The 21,415-nt window shown below is 34.5% G+C and overlaps 1 pseudogene; it reads left to right on the forward strand.

Annotated features, from left to right (window-relative positions):
* Positions 1 to 1,182: 1,182 nt before the first annotated feature.
* On the forward strand, positions 1,183 to 15,653 carry LOC102659400 (cation/H(+) antiporter 15-like; annotated as a pseudogene).
* The last annotated feature ends 5,762 nt before the right edge of the window (positions 15,654 to 21,415 follow it).

The following is a 21,415-nucleotide window of genomic DNA, read 5'->3' on the forward strand; positions in this document are numbered from 1 at the left end:
TTTAGTCCAGAAAAAAAATATATGAAACACCATTGGTGGCACAATGGTGGGATATGAGGAAGATAAGGGGTGATGTAGACAAATAGGAGAAAGAAGAAAGGGACAAAACAAGAAAGGAAGGAAAACAATAAGAAAATGAACAAGAAAAAATCTTAATCGTCATTTTAAAAGATAAAAAATCTAACGAAGAAGAAACACGAAAATAATACGACATTGTTTTTACTTAAAAAAAAAATTTCTTATGCATAATTTCACTCAGACAAAGATTACATGTGACATTACACGTTACATGCCTACATGTCCGTTAACAGTCACGTAAGTAGATAACAGATTCTAACTAACGACAGAGACCTTAGATAAAACTTTTCAAATATTAGAAACCCGATTTGAAATATTTTTTTAATCAAAGATCAGATGCAAAAGTCGGATATATATATCAGGAACAAAAACATATTTAAGCTTTTTTTTTTTTGTTAAAATATGAGGTTAAACTCTAAGTGGATATGCACCAAATAGCTCTCGATTGGGAAATTCTTATCATTTCAGTTAATGTATATTATAGCTCTCGATGTGCCATCCAACGTGTTGTCATTTACTATCTTGTGAATTCATTTATGGTCCAGTTAGTTTTATGTCTTGCTTTGATTTGGTATTCTCAATTTAATCTGATAAAAAAAAATCCTCTCTAGAGAAAATCGATTAAAAAATGTGGCTAAAGATGTGCGTAACTAAAAATTAATTACATGTTTTATTTTTGGTGATTAAGAAATAAGAAACGATGCTGTAAAAATTATAGAATTATTAAGATTTAATGACAATTAAAATGGTTATTTCGAAAGTGAAGTTAGAAAAATATACTCTCAATTATGAGTAAGCTAAAATGTTGACGGTAAAATTGCATCGTTAAATATTACTTATTTTTACATATTATAAATAGATAGATAAATAAATTAGTCACTATTTTCTTAAAAATATCCCTTAATGGATAAAAAAAGACAAGATAATTAGTATATGATTATGTTTCGTCAACACAAGGTTAAGGTAACGTATAAAAGAGAACCTTTAGCTCTTACATTGATTCTCTCTCTCTCTATATTGTCCATCCATGATCACAATTCTCTCCCAAATGGGTTCTCTCATCATCACATTCATGTGTTTTTCAAACTTTTCTAATTCCCTTCAATGTCTCTTAACTCTTCATGCATCTTCAATATCGATGAAGGTAAGCCAGGACGACAGCCTCATTCACAATGTCATGCATGCTGGAATTACCAAGGCAGACACGTTGGTTCTTTCATATGCCACAGCACAGTTAATCAAATAAACTCCAAGGGAATTTGGTTTGGAGATGACCCACTTGCATATTATCTCCCTGTCTTCTTGCTCCAAGTTTTCCTCATGTTCATCTTTTCCCGTTTCATTCACCTTATTCTCAATCCATCTGGTCAACCGTCTTTTGTTTCTCAGATTATTGTAAGCATGCAAGCTTTAATTTTCATGTATTTTATCTTTATGTTCAAGTTCCTTTTGGTGTCGAGTTTTTGGTTTATCTTCTGTTGGCTATTATGATTAGTGTAGATAATTTGGATTTGTTTGAAAAGCTGAAAACTTATTATGTAGAGTTCTTAGAAGAGATTTTGTGAGAAATTATTGTGTCCAATTTGCCAATGTGACAATTACCTTTTTCAAAAGCATCAAATGGTGTACTTTGTCGATAGATAATTTCATTTTTTTATTGATCATTGGTAACCTAGCTGTATTTATTGTAATATATAGAAACACTTCTTTTTGCTTATTTTTGGTTTATTGAAACTTGGAGGCTAACGAGATGTATCTGATTCATTTCTTTAATGCTTTTGTGTTAACCAGGGTGGGCTGACTTTAGGTTCTTCTATTCTTGGGCACAACACAGCATTCATGACAAGGTTTTCCCATCAAAAGGAAGAAATGTGATTGATACCATGGCCTTTTTTGGTTTTATGATATTCATCTTCTTAACTAGGGTATCCAACAATCACTTTTAGATCAAGTAAAAGGACTTTTGCCATAGGAATTTTAGGCTACCTTGTTCCTTTTGCTTTTGCCAAAATGGTTGTCTTTATCCTCGGCAAAATCACCAAATTGGGTTCCTTTTACAAATTAATTACCAAAATGAGTCTGTTTCATTTTTATTTACCAAGGGGGTCTGTTATTTTACTACAAAGCGCCTACCTGAGGGGCGCGTTCCACCAGAACGCGACACGTGGCGTGACTTGACAGGACGATGGGACAGGGGTGGAAGTGGTGGCCTGCCAGGCGCGACCACTAGTGGTGGCCTGCCAGGCGCTATCAGTAGTGGTGGGGCCCCAGGCGCGATCACTAGTGGTAGCCTGTCAGGCGCGTCCACTAGTGGTGGGCCCCCTGGCACGTCCCTCTTTCCTATAAAACCTCTTGCCCTCCGTTTCATTTTCACACGAAAACGTTGAAGCTGAGTTGAAAACGTTGAAGCTGAGTTGAAACATGTTGAAGCACTTTATACCGGTTAGAAATTTTGCTCAAAACTAGTAAATATTTTTTATCTTCGATACATTATAGCATTAATTAATATTTATTTTGTTGATGATAATAATGATTATATTTTGTAGGTGCATAAACAAATTGACACGAATTATAAAATGAAATAATAATTTTGTTTATATTTTTTGTGTGATAATTAGTAATTTTTGGTAACTTAATAATTTAATTTTTGGTTATAATTATGTTATATCTGTTTGTTGATGACAATAATTATTTATTGTAGTAGTTTTTATGTCTAGCACATTATTATTATTATTAGTTAAGCTCATAATTATTGATGTTGTTGGTATATTTTTTTAATAGCCAAAATTTATACATAGACATTAAAAATAAATGCCGATTGTTTTGCGTCATGAGTGTGCGAAGTAGGAAATTGTTGTGACAATAATTTAATTTATTTAGAGTAATTTGTTGTTGTTAATTTATTTTAGGCTAATAATTTATGTTATGTTAATATATTTTTTATATTATTGTTTGTTGACGACATTAATTATTTATTGTAGGTATATTTTTGAAAAATGAATTCAATTATTACACTCGTCTATTTAAATGGTAAGATGTATGAAACTGATGATGATATCACATTTGAAGGCCCTAAAAAAGCTATTCAAATAAAGCGTGGTATTAATTTTGAGAGTTTTAAAAAAAGGATACACGACAAGGTAAAATTACAAAAACATGAAAGTATATCTACTATCACTTGTAGATTTTTAGTTGCAGGTAAATATATTGCACTGCAAATTTGTAACGATGAAGATGTTGAAACAATGATTCAAAGTTTTGAACAACAACAAGAAATGTCTGTCATAGAATTATGTGTTGAAGTTGATGTTACGGGTGCTTTTGCAATTAATTTGACAAATTCATTGTTATCATGCGAAAATAATATGTCTCACAATGAATCGGGTAGTGCAACAGTTGGAACAAATTCAGAAGAAGATTTTGATGATGATGATTATTTAATATCTAATTCATACGTTGAGGACTCATTAGATGAGGATGAGGATATTGATGAAATGTTTGACACAGATGATGAAGCTGCCTGTTTGATCGAACCACTTATAGTTGTGCAATCGGGATAAGGTATATTTATTGTTATATATAAATAAATATTATAATATTTAAATAATTCACTACCTTTGAATTATAAATTTTTGGTATATTGTTTTTGTAGGTGGAAGTCAGACTCCATTTTGGGATTCTGCTTCTCACTATAGTAATATTAATTGGAGTCATCCTGACCAAGAAGAAATTTGCGGTTTAGATATGGGATCAAATTTTAATATGGGTCAAGAATTATATGTTGGTATGGAATTTGATACCAAAAGCGCAGTAAAAAATGCATTACAACAATATGTAATGAAAGTGCATCAAAGTTTCAAAGTTGTTGAATCTAAATCATAGAAATATGTCGTCTGTTGTGGAAATAGAAGCGATGACATCCCATGCCCTTTTTATATGAGGGCAATTTTATAAAAAAAAAACTAATACATGGAAAGTTACGCAATGGGGAGGACCACACAGTTGCTTGAATATGAGTATAACTCAAGACCATGATAAATTGGATTCTGATTTGATTGCCACTTGTGTACTAGGTATGATTATAAATTTTCATTCTTATTTATCCTTTTTTTTGCGTTTGTTGGTGTGGTGTACAATAATTTTTCGTACTTATTTTTATAGGGATGATCAAAGAAGATCCGTCACTCAAGATTTCTTTGATTCAAGAGAGGATCAATGGAATATTTAATTACAACATTTCTTACAGGAAAGCGTGGAAGGCAAAGCAAAAGGCAATAACAATTGAATATGGCGACTGGGATGAGTCTTATGTCGTTCTTCCGTCATGGCTGAAACACATGCAAAATCATTCGCCAGGATCGTATTATCAAATTTGTGATGATGATTTTGTTGTTGGCAATACTGTCAGTCGTGAACACCGACAGTTCCATCGAGTCTTTTGGACCTTCGGTCAATGCAAAGAGGCTTTTAAATATTGCAAACCAGTCATACAAGTTGATGGTACATTCATGTATGGGAAGTATCGCGGTACGCTGTTAATTGCAACAACACAAGATGGAAATAGTCATGTTCTTCCGCTTGCATTCGCTGTGGTTGAGGGAGAAACATTAACAACGTGGTCATGATTTTTGGCACACTTGCGTGAACATGTCACAGATAAAGATGGTATCTGTCTCATTTCTGATCGTCATGCAAGTATAAAGTCAGCTGTTGCGAATGAAGCACTCGGGTGGCAACCTCCTCATGCGTATTACGTGTATTGTGTGCGCCACATTGCAAGCAATTTTAATCACAAGTTTAAGAATGAGAAACAAAAAGAAATGTTAAAAAAATTAGGTAACATTTCATATCTAACATATATTATTTCATATATAACATATGTTATTTTTTATGCAAATTTGACTAATGTGGATAATTTATTATGTGCAGGATACACCCCGTGTAAGCATATTTTTGATAGAAATTTTGATAAATTTTGTGAGCTGAGTCCCCCAGTAAAAACATGGATTGGGAAGATCTCAAAAGAAAAATGGACAATGGCATATGACAAAGAAGGCCATAGATACGGTCATATGACAACCAATCTATCGGAATGTGTAAATAAAGTTTTTAAGGGATGTCGCAATGTACCAATAACTGCCCTTGTGAAGTCAACATACAGTAGGTGTTGAAAGTATTTTGTTGATCGTGGTCGTCAAGCACAAAGGGAAATACGCGATGGTCAAATATATTGCTCACACGTCATGAAAAAACTTCGGGAAAATCAAGAAAAGGCTTGTTCTCACATTGTTCGGACATATGATATTCAGAGAACAATATTTGAGGTTGAGGAGGCTTTCGACCCTATGACTCAACGAGGTGGACATCAATGGGCAGTTAACTTGAATGAGCGCTACTGTCAATGTGGACAATTTACTACTTACCACTATCCGTGCTCTCATATCATTGCTGCGTGTGGTACTGTTAGCATCAACTTTTATCAATATATAGATGTTGTGTACACAAATGACTACATATTACGTGCTTACTCCGCACAATGATGGCCTCTTGGGAATGACGATGCGATTGTCCCATCTGATGAGCCGTGGACACTTGTGCCTGATCCAAGTTTTATCCGTGACAAAAAAGGAAGGCCAAGATCAACACGATTAAGAAATGAAATGGATTGGAGGGAGCCATCGCAAAGTCGATACAAGTGTGGCAGATGTGGGACAGTAGGACACAATCGGCGTAATTGTCCATTGCAATCTCAACAAGGCAGTTGTTGATGTCATGTATTAGATCATATGATAATGAAATGCTTACTTCTTTTTTTGTTATTCTTAAACACATTTATGTGTCAGTGACATTATCGTAATTTATTTTAAAAGCATTGCACGATAAGATTGAAATGTTAAAGTGACAATAATATAAAATTAACATGGAAACAACCATACAAAGTACATGACATTGTTAAAACATGAAAAAAAAAACAATACAAAGTACATGGAAAAAAAACAATACAATGTAAACCCATTATTAATCAATCATCACTATGTCTGTGATGCCGCGACGATGTCCCACATGGCCGATCCCAATTCCTAGCTGCCCTATCAGGGTTTCTTCTTCTACGATTCCCCTTTTCATCCACTTCGTCGGCCTCGACAGAGAAATTATGACGTAAATCGACCCCCAATAAGTCATTCATGTCGGGTATATTTCCAGGTACATTCCACAGACCACCAAGTGGGGCATTTGGGGTCGGTAGTTCATTATTTTGGGTGAATGAAGGAGTCCCCCCTGAAGGAGGAGAGGATTCAAATATGCCTGTCATACTGTACCCTGGTTGGAAATCATGTGGGTATGAATACATCGGCGCCATCTGCGATGGTTCTTGGGCGGCGGTGTGTAATACATTCCATGTTCTCGTTCTGGCATCGGAGGCAAACTGTACGGTGCTGCATCAACAGTTTGCCGACGTCGCCCTAAGCCTCGAGTCTCCACACTTCGCTGTAGTATATTAAACTGCTGATGTTCAAATTGTGGCTGAGAAGGGGGAGCATCTTGATGTGCCTCAAGTATCCTATCCTCTTCTTCAGATAGAAGAGTGATCTTCTCGATACATGGTAGTAAATCGTCAAAAGTACAAACCCTTCTCCCAACAGGCGACACCATAAAATGTAGTGTTTCTGCGATTTCACCCTGCATAAAAAATAAAGGAATAGTTATTAAAATAATCTTCAACGCAACATTATTTCCTAAATTATAATGAACAATTTATACCAATAGTCCTCTTCTTGCATGTTTTGGGTCGACATAAACTTTTGTCTTACGCCTGTACCACCTCATATATTCAGAGTTCAAACTAAGGGTCCCTGTTTGTGGCGGCGTTTGCTCTACTCTCCTTTCATAGCGACTATTCCATTCATTAAGCGCGGGTTGCATTAGTCGCATCCAATTTCTTCCTTCTTTTCCCTTTAAGGTCAAGTCATGTATGTTGTTGGGTTGCATTACTGGGCCCGGAATAGGTTGTTGCATTCCAAACTGTCGCATGACTATATCCGGGTGGTGCCATTCCACTTTTTGAAAACAAATAAGTGGTACGATACATGTCCATAATACAGACCCAATAAAACAAACTTGACTCAAATTCATTTCCACATGTCCAGCATAAGGGACCCAAACAAACTGCATATAAAAGTTAAATTTAATAAATTAAGTAACAATTACAACATCATTTGATAAACAAATGTCAAAATTATTACCTCATCGCATTTCATGACATCTAATTTACGACGAAACTCAAGTAAATTGTCATTGCCTATGTGATGCAATTCACCTCCCAACCATCTTCACAAAAAACCAAATAACAAAATAAGATGTTACGTATAATAATGATTAACATCAAGCAACCATATTTATTAATTATCAATTCAAAATATTAAAGGAAAGTATACCTGTATGCAAGTGGTGCGTTTTGTTGTTGTGGAGGAATAAACGACGGGGCTAACGTTGGGCATTGTTCCCATGCCCATAATTGAATCAAGAGAGTGAAACCGCCTATTGATTTAACATTATAATCAGTTGCGATGCACATCTCTTTATAAAGGTTACCCAAAAGAGCAGCTCCCCATGCATAAGTGTTGCACTCTCTAAGGTCTCTCAAAAATTGCAAATATCTCATTGGCACCTTTTTGCTGCTTTTGTCAACAAACATCACGCCTCCTATGAATCTTAAGATCCAAGCTCGAGCAAATCTTTCAAGCCCTTGTTGGTTGCCTATAAAATCATTAATATTTGCAAATTGAGAAGTCAGCCAACTCAATAAAAGTGAGTTCCCGTCAACTGCATCATCGTCAGGCATGACACCCAATAATTCATGGCACAACTCAAACCAGTCAATATTTGTATTGCCAGTTAAAGGTCTTCCATCCACAGAAATACCAAGTATCACAGAAACATCTTGAAGTGTAATAGTTGCCTCGCCACACTTCAAATGAAATGTATGTGTTTCTGGCCTCCACCTTTCAATAAAAGCATTAACTAATGCTCCATTTACCTTCAATTGCGGCAATTTCATTATCGGGTACAAACCCGAAACTTGTAATAAAGGAATAATTTCCTCGGGCGGTACTTCGCTATGATTATACAGTGGTGTAGCTCGTCGAATTTTTAACGTCCTTTGATTAGCACCATTCCAAATATGTTGTGATATATGGTTTTTTTGCATCCACAATAAATCATCCTCTAATGGTCTAGATGCCACGTCACACACACACACACAGTTTGATTTTAATTTTAAACTATTGATATATTGTATCAAACTCAATATGCCTTTCTTTTTTAAATACGCTCAATAGCAATATTATAGTAATATTTATTATTTACAATTGCAAATAACATCAATTATAGTTAATATAATTAAATATTAACAAAAATAATAATATAATATTTAAATAACAAATCATAAATAAGAATATTATTATCTATAATTATCTTCAACAATAATTAACAATTTTATATTATTATAAAATCAAAAAACAAAGCACTAAAAATATATATCAATTTAAACTGCCTATCTATCATAAAAAAATATATAACAAAGCATTAAAAATATAACACACTATCAAACTAATAATAATTATCTCTACAAATAAATCCACTAAAAAATATAAATTGCCTATATGCAATATATATATATATATATATATATATATATATATATATATATATATATATATTAAAATATAACAATTTATATAGTATTTAAATAACAATATTATTATCTATAATTATCTTCAACAATAATTAACAATTTTATATTATTATAAAATCAAAAAACAAAGCACTAAAAATGTAACACACTATCAAACTAATAATAATTACCTCTACAAATAAATCCACTAAAAAATATAAACTGCCTATCTGCAAAACAATATATATATATATATATAAATATTAAAATATAACAATTTATATAAATTAAATAAATTAAAAATACAAAAAACAAAAAAAAAAAAACAAAACCTGCTAGGGAGGGGGGAACTTCAGGGGAAGGGGACTGCTGGTGGGGGGGGGGAGGGGAGCAAAACGCGAAGGGGATGCTGGGGGGGGGGGGGATCTATTGGATCTTGCTTGTCCACCACGCTAATTATTACATTCATCATCTTTTTGTAGTTCACCTAGCTGCAATATGGGCAATTCAGCAATCACCAGAAGGGAAACCTATTCCGGAAATTTATATATGTGGGGTTCTTCTAACACTAATATTTCTTGGATTCTTAGGTGAAGTTTTTGGCCTAAATGCGCTTGTTGTATCTTTCTTTGTGGGGTTGGCTATACCAAATGGTCCACCATTAGGAGCAACATTGGTAAATAAGCTTGATTACTTTGTTTCAGTGGTGTTCGTGCCTATCCTTTTTATAATAGTTGGATTAAGGATAGATGTGTATGCAATACAGAAGATGAAGAACTTAGCTACAATTCAATTCGTTATTTGCATTGCTTTTTGTGGGAAAGTTATAGGGGCTTTATTACCTCTCTTCTTCCTTAGGATGCCATTTCGAGATGCCTTTGCTCTTGGTCTTATAATGAACTGCAAGGCACTGTTGAATTGGCCTTGTTGGTTAACTTGAGAATAGAAAAAGTAAACAAAACTTTTGATTCATGTGCACATTACAACTTGAGAGAGTTTTTGTTTTGTAAACTTATTTATTGAATGTTTCACTTCTATGAATTTTGCAGGTCATGAATGATGAATGCTTTGCAATTATGATTGTTACTTTAGTGTTTGTAACCAAGATTGTGTCACCTATTGTGAAAACTCTATATGATCCTTCTAAGAGGTTTCTTGCTTACAAAAGGTGGACAATTATGCATCACCAAAATAATGAAGAACTACACATACTAGCTTGAATTCATAAACATGAAAATGTTTTGGCTATGTTGAACCTCCTTGCAGCTTTCACTCCCACTGAAGCAAGCCCTATTGACTTAGTTGTGCTTCATCTTATTAAGCTTGTGGGAAGAGCTTCCTCTCTTGTTGCACACGTGCCGCAAAAGAAGCTTAGTCGACATCCTACTCAAACTGAAAGGATTTTCAACTCATTCAACAAGTTTGAAGATGCATACAAGGGCAAGGTCACACTACATTCCTATAAGGGCATTTCTCCCTATGTTACAATGCACAATGATGTGTGCTACTTGGCACTTGAAAAGAGAACAACTTTAATTATCGTACCTTTTCATAAGCAATGGATACTTGGATAGATAACTGAGTCATCTTTTGCTCTTAAGCAGCTCAACAAAAATGTTCTAGAGAAAGCTCCTTGCTCAGTTGGTGTCCTCATTGATCGTGGTAATCAAAAGATGTTTTGGTGTGGCTTCAGAATGGGATCAATATATCAAGTGGTTGTGCTCTTCTTTGATGGTGCAGATGATCGAGAGGCACTTTCATATGCGAGACGCATGTTAGATCAACCTTATGTACATATTACCCTTTTTCATTTCTCATCTTCAGCTAAGATTGTTGGAGGAACAAAATGTTGTAGTAATCCTGATCCATTTGTGGATAAATCAGTTAGTTTTCATTTGTTAGAAAGTTAGTTAATTGGTTAGTAGTTTGTTGCTAAAAAACAGAAAGTAATGTGTTGAGTTGTAATTTTCAGTTTTATCTTTTCAGCCTTTGACAATGATGTATAAATATAATTGATCATTCAATAAGATAGTTGAATGAGTTTATACATTTCAAGAAAGGAATACACTTGCAGAATAGAAACTCTCTCTCCTACCTCATACATTTCTCTCTTTTTTTGCAAGTGTGTGTCAAGGAACTCATATGTTCTTGACACTAACAGTGGTATCTAGAGCAAGGAACGATCAAGAAGGGATCTTTAAGCACAACCATGGCTTCCAATGGCCCTTTTCCAGCGAATCTCCCAGTTCTCATTGGCAAGAACTTCAGTAGGTGGCAAGTTCAGATGAAAGCCTTGTTTGGCTTCCAAGATTTAACTGATATTGTTGAGAATGGTGTAGAAGTTCCAAGAGACAATGCTCCTGATGCACAAAAGGCAGGATTCAAAGAATTAAAGAAATACGATTGCAAAGCATTGGTGATTCTTCATTAGTGTGTTGATGATAGCCACTTTGAGAAGATTGCAGGTGCAACTATTGCGAAAAAAGCCTGGGACACGTTGAACAAAGCCTATGTTGGTGTAGACAAAGTCAAGAAAGTGCGCTTACAAACCCTGAAGAGACAGTTTGAACTGCTGCAGATGGAAGAGAATGAAGGTATTGGAGATTTCTTTGGTAGATTACAAGTTCTTACTAATTCAATGAAAGGTTGTGGTCAGAAATTCACTGATCTAATACTGATTGAAAAAGTATCAAGATCATTGAATCCAAAATTCGACCACATTGTGGTTGCTATTGAGGAATCAAAGGATTTGGAATCCATGAGCATTGATGAATTACAAGGTTCCCTCGAAGCCCATGAGAAAAGATTGCAAGAAAGGAATAATTGTAATACAAATCCTGTTGAAACAGCTCTTCAAGCTCAACAAAACCCGAAGAACTCTGGAAATGAATCATCCAGAGGAAAGAAAGGCAGATTCAAGAACTCAAGAGGAAGAGGCAACCATGGATCAAGAGAGCACTTAGATCATAAAAATAATGGCAACCAAAGTTCCAACAGAGAAAGACATATTGGAAATCGAGGGAGAGGAGGAAAAAAGACTTGGGACAAGAAGAATGTAGATTGTTACAATTGTGGAAAGAAGGGACATTATGCTGCTGATTGCTGGTACAAGGATAAAAATCCTGCTGATGAGGCTCAACTTGCAGAAGAAGCAGATTTAGTTCCTGAACCTGTCCTGTTGATGGTGACAAATAAGACAACGCCTGATGACAAGGGTCAATGGTACTTAGACATAGGATGCTCTACACACATGACTGGTCACAAAGACTGGTTCGTGTGTCTAGATGAAAGGATGAAAAGCAAAGTGAGATTTGCAAATGACATCACCATGCTTGCTGAAGGAATTGGAAATGTCTTGATTCAGAGGAAAGATGGCAGAGAAACTTGCATAGAGGATGTACTTTATGTTCCAGGCCTAAGCAACAATCTTCTAAGTCTTTGCCAGTTACTTCAAAAAGGCTTTAAGATAACTATGGAGGACATGATGATGATGGTATATGACAAAACCAGAAATCTAATCATAAAAACACCATTGACCAGAAATAAAACTTTTAAAATTGGAACGCAAGCACTTGAGCACGAATGTCTTAGTGCTGTGAGCAACAAAGAAGAATGGCTTTGGCACTATAGGCTTGGACACTTGAATTTCAGAGATCTTGCTCAAATGCACAAGTTGGCACAAGGAATTCCTCAACTACAGCAATCACAGGAGAAATGCAGAAATTGCTTGGAATGCAAGCAGACAAAGAAGCCCTTCAAGAAGTTTATCCCAGTAAAATTAACTCAGAAGCTTGAAATCATCTATTCAGATGTTTGTGGCCCTATACAAGTAGAGTCCCTTGGAGGAAACATGTACTTTATATCCTTTATAGATGATTTCACTAGAAAGACCTGGATTTATATGATCAAAAGAAAGAGTGATGTGTTTAATATCTTTAAGAAGTACAAAGCTTATATTGAAAATCAAAGTTCTAGGAAGATTAAAGTGTTGAGAACTAATGGAGGTGGTGAATACACCTCAAAAGAATTCCTAGAATTTTGTGATGAAGCAGGAATTGTACATGAGTTCACACCACCCTACACTCCATAACAGAATGGGGTAGCAGAAAGGAAGAATAGAACAATTATGAACATGGTCAAGAGCATGCTCAAATGCAAGGATCTGCCATAAAACTTGTGGAGTGAAGCTGCTTCCATTGTTGCGTATGTGCTGAATAGAAGTCCTACAAAAAGACTAAATGGTGTGACTCCAGAAGAAGCTTGGTCAGGCATCAAACCCAATGTGAAACATTTGAGAATTTTAAGTGCTATCTGCTACAAACACATTTCTGACCAGTTGAGACAGAAACTGGATGACAAAGGTGAATTGATGGTATTTCTTGGATACCATGAGACAGGAGGGTACAAGCTATTTGATCCAAGGTCCAAGCAAATTGCAATTAGCAGGGATGTGGAATTTGATGAGTTTAAAAACTGGAGGCTAGAACTTGAGTCTACAAGCAGGAATGCAAGATTCTTGATTGAAGCAGATTACAGTGGTAATAATGTTGTTGTAACAGCTGTCACACCTGACCAAGGAATTCTGAGAAAGTCAACAAGAGTGACACAAGTTCCCCAGAGTTTGAGAGATTATGAAGTCTATAAAGATGATCAAATCACTGAAGGTGGTGACCTAGTGCACTTGGCCTTATATGATGGTGCTGAGCCAATAGATGTAGAGGAAGCATTGCAAGAACCTCAATGGATTCAAGCAATGAAGGAGGAATTGAGCTCAATTAAGAAGAACAACACATGGGATCTTGTGAACCTCCCAAAAGGGAAAATACCTATTGCAGTTAAGTGGGTCTTTAAAGTGAAGAAGAATCCCATAGGAGAGGTGGTTAAGCACAAGGCAAGACTAGTGGCAAAAGGTTTCCCGCAAAGAGAAGGTGTGGACTATGGTGAAATTTTTGCTCCAGTAGCAAGGATTGAGACAATAAGGCTTGTAGTTGCAATTGCAAGTATGAGAAGGTGGTCAATGCATCAATTGGATGTCAAGTCTGCTTTTCTAAATGGGCCTCTTGAAGAAGATGTGTTTGTTGATCAGCCTCCAGGTTTTTCAAGTTGATGGCCAAGAAGACAAAGTGTACAAACTAAAAAAGGCCCTGTATGGCTTAAAACAAGCTCCAAGAGCTTGGAACAGGAAGATTGATGGTGTTCTCAACCAGATTGGGTTTGAGAAATGTATTTCTAAACATGGTGTCTATATTAAAGGGGAGACTACTGCAGATTTAATCCTATTATGCCTCTATGTGGATGATTTGTTGATCACTGGGAGCAACATGTTAGAAATCAACAAAGTCAAGCAGTTGTTGATGAAGCAATTTGAAATGACTGAATTCAAGGAAACTGAAACAGGTGTGGAGATGCATCAACGTAAATATGCAGCTGATTTGCTTGTGAAGTTTCACATGAGCAATTGCAATCCAACTGCAACTCTAGCTGAAACTGGACTAATGATGAGCTTGAATGATGAAGGAGAACTAGCAGATGCTACTCTATACAGACAAATAGTTGGCTCACTCAGGTATTTGTATAATACAAGACCTGACATAGCTTATAGTGTTGGCATTATAAGCAGGTTTATGAAGGCACCTAAGATTTCTCACATGATGGCTGCAAAAAGGGTCTTAAGGTATATGAAGGGCACAAATGATTATGGAGTGTTGCTACCTTTTGGACAAAATGAATCAAATCAAAATATGTTTAGCTATACTGATTCAGATTGGAGGAGGGACAAGGATGACAGGAAGAGCACTGTAGCCTATGTGTTCATGTATGGTGGAGCTCTAATCTCCTGGAGCTTGAAGAAAGAAGATCCAGTAGCATTATCTACTTGTGAAGCTGAGTATATAGCAGCTTCCCTTGGAGCATGTCAAGGTCTGTGGTTGAGGAAAATGCTAAAAGAAATGAAGATTCAAAAGAAGGAACCAATTTGCTTACTGATTGATAATAAGTCAACAATCAATATTGCTAAGAACCCTGTAGATCATGGAACAACAAGCACATTGATACTAGGTATCATTTTATCAGGGACAAAGTTGACAAAGGAAAAATCAAGCTCACCTATTGCAAATCAAAAGATAATCTTGCTTATTTACTGACAAAACCATTGAAGAAAGCCAAGTTTGAAGAACTGAGAAGTAAACTGATGATAAAAGCTAATTAAGGATCAGAATTAAAGGAGGGTGTTGTAGTAATCCTGATCCATTTGTGGATAAATCAGTTAGTTTTCATTTGTTAGAAAGTTAGTTAATTGGTTAGTAGTTTGTTGCTGAAAAAATAGAAAGTAATGTGTTGAGTTGCAATTTTCAGTTTTATCTTTTCAGCCTTTGACAATGAAGTATAAATACAATTGATCATTCAATAAGATAGTTGAATAAGTTTATACATTTCAAGAAAGGAATACACTTGCAGAATAGAAACTCTCTCTCCTACCTCATACATTTCTCTCTTTTCCTGCAAGTGTGTGTCAAGGAACTCATATGTTCTTGACTCTAACACAGAAAAGAGCAAAAAGCTTGACACACAGATCTTGAGTGAGTTTAGGCTTAAGGAATTCTGGAATGAAAGAGTTTCTTACAAAAAGGAGATGATAATGGATGGAAGGGATGTACTTTAAGTTATTGAATACATGGAGAGTTGTTATGACCTTGTAATGGTTGGCAGGAGGCATGCAGATTCAAAATTAATGTCAGAAATTAGAAAATGGAAGCACGGAGAATTGGGAGTTATAGGAGAGATTCTTGCCTCTTTAAATATAAGAGCCAAAAGATCAATTTTGGTGGTGCAACAACAAATCAGATTTTGGGGATCACGTGATCCAGAAGAGTCCACACATTTGAGAAGAGTAGATATATAGCAAAATGTTAGGATTTGACATCACCAGCAATCATATGTATAAACTTAGTGTACTTTGGATATAGATAATGTACCATCTTTATGTGTTTCCAAATTTAATTTTGTCCCTTCTGTCTTCATTTTCTCCTCTTTCTTTTTTTTTTCCTTTACAATGTTTTTTGCTTATTCTTAAGTGACTTAATTCATGATCAACAATTTTTTATATGTATGTTCATTTTTCAAATTTATGTTCTAAAACTATTTTTTCTTGATTTAAAATTTTATTCATAGGATAAAACAATACATTAGTCAATACATCATTTTTTGTTCAAACAAGAAGCTTCTCAGCACACAAAAACTGTCATGACATAGATCATCAAACTCTTCCTAATGTAATGATTGGTGTTGCCACAAAAATCTCTACAATTTTAGTGTTGCATAAATGAGCCTCTATGTGACTTTTCCATAAATATGCATAAATCTAACAAGGTCATCTTTTTATTGTTAGTCACAATCTAATAAAATCAATACAATTATCTCTTTTTTTATTATTTGATTTCTGTTCCATTTAAAAAAAAAATCATTTATCTTTTATGTCCCAATTATCTCCAAATTTAGTTACAGTCCACCTTGAACCAAGTGCTTTTGGAAAGTAATTTGAGAATTCATTCCGGTTGAAAGACAAATTTTCCTTTCAATTTACAAATTGCTTGATTAAAATCTCAAATTTTAGAATCGTATTGAAGCAAACGTTAGCCGAAATTTCGGCCAGCCTTATTAATTTCGGCTAGCCTTGTTAGTTCACATGACAATACAAAGTGAGACTTGCTAGTTTTTTTTTTATTTTTAATTTGGGTTTAATATTAGATAATTGATAGACTGTAATTAAACTTGTATGTATACTGAGTATATATTTTTTAAAATGATTGAAATTATTGGGCTTTTTATCGATTAGGGTTTTTTTTTGCAATTTTTTCAAATGGGGTTGGTTTTAAATAGTTATCCAAAACGGGTAAGTGGTAACAAGTGACACGACTTCTGAGTTAAAAAGTCGTAACACCTATTATGACTTCCTATCTTTTAACTGAAGTCGTAAAATTATTTATGACTTCAGTTAATTTTTTTTCACGACTTTAAAGTCGTAACCATTTTCTTTTTTGCTTTTACAACTTTAGAGTCATAAAAGCTTTTTTTTTTGTTTTAGGACTTTGAAATCGTAAAACCCTTTTTTAAAAATAAAATTGTTTAAGTTTAAAGTGTTTTATTTAGTTTTAATTTTTTTTACGTTATTTTATTTTGTCTTCTAATTTTTTTAAATTGTAAAAAAAAATATTTATTTAAATGTTAAATAAATAATTTTAATTTTAATTATTAATATTTTTATTTAATATGGTGTATATTTTTTTATGGTTTTATTTTATATGTTATTAATTTATTTTAATGTTTTATTATTTAAAATATAATATATTTTTAATATTGTTTTATTTAAATGTTTTTTATTTAAAATTTAGATAATCTATTAATAAAAATACATAGTAAAATTAAAAGGAGATACTAAAAATTTAAAATACTTTAATTTAAAAATTGATGACATTTAAATTTAAATTACATGTTTTTTTTAAAAAATTAATAGAGATGATGTCCCACAACTAGTTATTCTAGACATGTGCCTCAGTCTCTCATCTTGTTGGACTAGATTTGCATGTGTTTGTTGTCTTCTTGTTCTACAACCTTTACCTCCTCTTGTTCTAGGATGTTCACAAATAATTGTGTGTTGTTGTTGAGAAACATGATCACCACCATTGTCATCATCATTATCATCATCGCCATTGTTGGTATTGTTGTTATCATCATCATTCTTCTCATCTTCATGACCCATGTCACACATTTGAGTAGGTAATGATGGACGGTAACAAGAGTTCAATGGTGGTGGATTATATGCAGATGGTGGAGTGTTAAAAGTGGTGCTAAATGTGACACCCTCTACCCCTCACATATATACTAATAAAGGAATAAAAATTCAAATATTAATTAAAAGTATTTTTAAAACATTTTTAAATACAAGTCTTTCAAAGGGGTAAAAGGCTCACATTCACTTTCTTCTACATCATATTCAAACTTGTGCAAATAAATAAATAAGTCATCTCGGCTCAAACAAAGCCATCTAAGCTTCATACAATTAATATAGAACCTATATCCTAATGTCACATCCTATCAGAGCGTTGTGTTCCTGTGTCCTCTAGCATGAGGTTTTTCATAGTCATCCACCTATTCATCTGCTCCCCCGAACACAAAGTTCAAGATCATCACAGGATCCAAACACAAACACCAAATCAGGAGTGAGTTATCACATTCCTAACTACTAGAGAGAAACAAGACAACATATAATAGTCAAATACAATTTACTTAGCATATCTCACATTATTTCATCACTTTGTCATTCAAAATTCACTTTTCAATCATCAATCACAATACACAAGAATTACACACTCCGATCAAGACATAATAACACATCAATTTCATAATAAACAATTAGCAAGTGTATGCAACAGTTATGCTAAGACTCAAGCCTATATACAATGTGGTACCATGTTAGTGAAAAACCTCGTCGGGCACCTAGGAGTACATGACAAGACAAACCACACACTAGCAAGTCAAGTCACTCTCACTAGGTAATATCATAGGGAGACCAGTCAGGGTCACAGTGTTTTGCGAGAATGCTCCAATCATATGGGATCAACATAGGCTTAAAGGAGCACTCAAACCATGTGACCCCCAAGACTTACACTCCGAAGAGTCCGTCAGGGTCTCTCCCTCTTGATTCAGGTTCAACCCAGAAAACATTTTAGCACACAGACTCTATCTATGAACTGTACAAAACACACGACTCCTCAATTGTTCTCAAAATAGTTTTAACTCGTCGCCATAAAAGGGACTTAACATTAACTCGTCTCCCTTAAAGGGACTTAACATTAACTCGTCGTCCAAAAAGGGACTTAACATTAACTCGTCGCCCTTAAAGGGACTTAACATTAACTCATCGCCCAAAAATGGACTTAACATTAACTCGTCGCCCTTAAAGAGACTTAGCATTAACTCGTCTCCCTTAAAGGGACTTATAGTCGTGCAATTGTACAATTCATAGTTAATACTCAATGCGAACAACATCTCAATTACATACATACACAATTTATCACATACACTCGATCTCAATCACAATGGTATAATCTCAAAATAGCATGTTATCACATCTCATGAATCATATTCACTTTACCTATGAACTATGCAATATACACAACTACTCAATTGTTTTCAAAATCATTTTAACTCGTCGGGTTCCCACAATTTATCCCATCACAATACTCGTCACCCTTAAAGGGTCTTACAATTGTGTGATTGCACAGTTAATAGTTCACAACTCTATACACACATCTCATCTCAATACACATGTATTTCATCATCCGTCATACGTTCAATTTATCATATAATCACAGTTCGAATCATCATTTCATAACCTCAACATAACAATTTATACAAAATATTTTATCACAACATGGGGTGTAAAATCCCTGAAATAGTTTCTCACAATTATATCAAAATCAAATAATCAAATTCATGGGTTAAACACAAAGGCATCAAGAGCACTCAAGTTTATCAATCAATTCTCATCAGGACATCAATTGGTACATAGAACACAATAATATTGTATTTATAATCATAAAGAGAAAATTATAATTCAATAAACATCCCAAAATAATCCCAAATTTAGTTCTCTAAGGATCCCTACACATGTTCATTCTAACCCCCAATTGCGATAAACTCATCCTTTACCTCTGAGCGAACTCACGTGTCTTCCGACAGCGATAGCGGCATCTCTAGCGGTTCCCTGAGATTCCTCCAGTTATTCCTCCGACTGCTCCAATAGAATTCCCAAACATCAGAGATACGAAAAAGAGATTGAAGCCTCCACTTGTGCTGTCTTCATGCGATTCCTTTTTCTCCCTCCACAAATATTATCTCGCAAATCCCAACGGTGAAAGTGCGTGAAATTGAATTTCAAACAACATATCCAAATTTCATGAAAATACAACGGTTAACGAAACCGGGATCATAGTTTTACTGAGACCGTTTTGGGTTTCTGTGGGAAAAGAGAAAGCTACGGTGCGAAGGGTATTTCTCTTAGCTCTGACATGTTTTTGCAATTCCCAACGGTGAGAATGCTTGAAATTGGGTTGCGAACGTGGTACTCAACTTTCACGAACCAACGGTGAATGAGTCCAAAATCATCGTTTTTCTAAGACAGGTTTTGTGGGCTGCGGGAAAAAGAAATGGTTTTGGAGAGGAGAAGAGAGATAACGAAAATGAAGGAAAGAGACATCGTCAGTCTAAAACTGACCTAACATCGCTATTTATACCTAGGGTACACACAACTTATTATTACTCTATTTATTTATTTTTAAGATTTTATAAAAAGAAACTCTATTTTATTCCCTATCAAATGAATAAATCAAATATCTTTTTTTTTTCTTCAAACCATTATTTCTCATTATTTATTTCTTTATAAAAACATGATCATTTTTTTTAAAACTCTATTTATTTATAAATAACAATTATTTTTAAATTAGTTTATGAAAAATGGGATGTTACACTAAACCTTTGTGAGGGTCCATAAAAAATATTTGAGGTAGAAGGAACTTGAAATGAGTATTGAGGCATATATGATGAGAACCCTATTGGTTGAAAACTTTGTTGACATCCTTGAGACGCGTATCCAGAGAAGGTTGTTGATTGATATTGTGCTTGTGATGGATGATGTTGGGGCATATATCTAGAAACATGCACTGGAGGTACATTGGGTTCAACATATGATTGATGTTGGTGATGACCAAGATAATGTTGTGATTCAAGATTTACAAAGTTAGAAATAATAATGATTAATAATATCAATAATTTTTTAAAATTGTAAATTAAACTTACAACCTCAGTAGATAGTGTCCCTTCACGCTTTGTCTAGTTCGATAGGGGATATGTTTCTTGCATTATTTGCAAAGATATGTTACACTGCAACCAAATTTGTGTATTATATCAGACAGGGTAACCCTGTTTGCTAGCAACTTTACAATCGGAAAGCGTTGGGTAGAATGGACCGGATGTTTCGTCTGTGTATTGCATTCGCCACATTGCATCAAATTTCAACAAAAAAATTTAAAAATGTTGACTTAAAAAAGAATTCATCAATATGGGTATGTTTCTTCCTATTTCATGCATCAGATTCTTGCTTTATTACATCTTCACTATATTTATTACTCATTGTTTTATCTTTTGACATAGGATACGAGATGAGGAAACCAAGTTTACTCAAACAGCAGATTGGTTGGATCAAATTTCCAAGAGTAAATGGACTCAGACCTACGGTGAAGGGAAATGGTATGACCATATGACTACCAACCTTGCCGAATATATGAATTCTATTTTGAAAGGAACCTGAGCATTACCTATTACTGCCTTAGTTAATGAAACATTTAATAAAATAAATTATTCATTTGTTACTAATGACATGAAAATCATGAATATGATAAAGGCGAGACATAGATACTCTGAAGACATATGTCATGATGCAAGAAAATCAACACATTTCTACCTCGCATTATGTTTGCATGCATGTTTAAGAAACAAGGGAGTTTGAGGTTCAAGAAATTGCAAACATGAGACTTGGTCAACGAGCAATGGCATGCTCTATCAAATTGAATGAATGGTCGTGTGATTATGGGCAATTTCAAGCAC

The sequence above is a fragment of the Glycine max genome, chromosome 11, assembly GCF_000004515.6.
Source record: "Glycine max cultivar Williams 82 chromosome 11, Glycine_max_v4.0, whole genome shotgun sequence".
In the NCBI taxonomy this organism is placed as follows: Eukaryota; Viridiplantae; Streptophyta; class Magnoliopsida; order Fabales; family Fabaceae; genus Glycine; species Glycine max.